The following is a 658-nucleotide window of genomic DNA, read 5'->3' as shown; positions in this document are numbered from 1 at the left end:
TCACTCATACCACCATCCCTCGTGATCTATCAGAAGCATTTTCTGTTTGCGGTAAATGGGTGTGCATGCGCCCTTTGCTCGGAACGCCGAAGCAGCGCGAGAGCTCCCACAGATGCACTTCTCGGGAGATCGTTTAATGAGTTAATGAAAATCTGTGCGAGAAATATTCATCTACGGCCGATTTGCTCTACGAACAATTTTATCATTTGCCATGTCCAATCTAACGAACGATTTATTCCTTCTGCTCTTTGACGATTACATATGTGGCATTTACATTCTAGTTTTTTGGTGAGGAAATGAGGCTGGAAAATGAAATTGGAAATCTAATAAAAGGTCATGCAAAGACTCGGTCCAAGACATTCCTACGTTCATCTCCCTCAAGGTGAATTATCCTTGGAAGTAAACTGGGACGCGTTTGGTTTCTTACTTTACAATGTGATTTTTTTTATCTATATACGAATGGTGCGTTGAAATTACAGCTCGGTGTGATGAATTGCATGGGGTTTTGGTAACCCGACGCGGAGATATTAATTGAGAATATAGTCAAGCAGTGTGAACGGCAGAAATTGCGACGGAGGAAGGTGTGCAGGCAGGTGAAGGTGGGAGCAGCTGGCACACGCCGGGCCGCAGCGAGCCAAGTCTGAGCTCGTGCACTTCG

General features: G+C 45.1%; 1 protein-coding gene across 1 annotated transcript in view; it reads right to left on the bottom strand.

Moving 5' to 3' along the window:
* Nucleotides 1–658, bottom strand: part of LOC119581828 — a gene marked incomplete in the record, with an annotated part of 163,301 nt that overhangs the window by 151,125 nt on the left and 11,518 nt on the right.

This window comes from Penaeus monodon, chromosome 15 (genome assembly GCF_015228065.2).
Source record: "Penaeus monodon isolate SGIC_2016 chromosome 15, NSTDA_Pmon_1, whole genome shotgun sequence".
NCBI classification, from domain to species: domain Eukaryota; kingdom Metazoa; phylum Arthropoda; class Malacostraca; order Decapoda; family Penaeidae; genus Penaeus; species Penaeus monodon.
The sequence above is the reverse complement of the archived record's forward strand: the minus strand, read 5'-3'. Positions and strand labels throughout refer to the sequence as shown.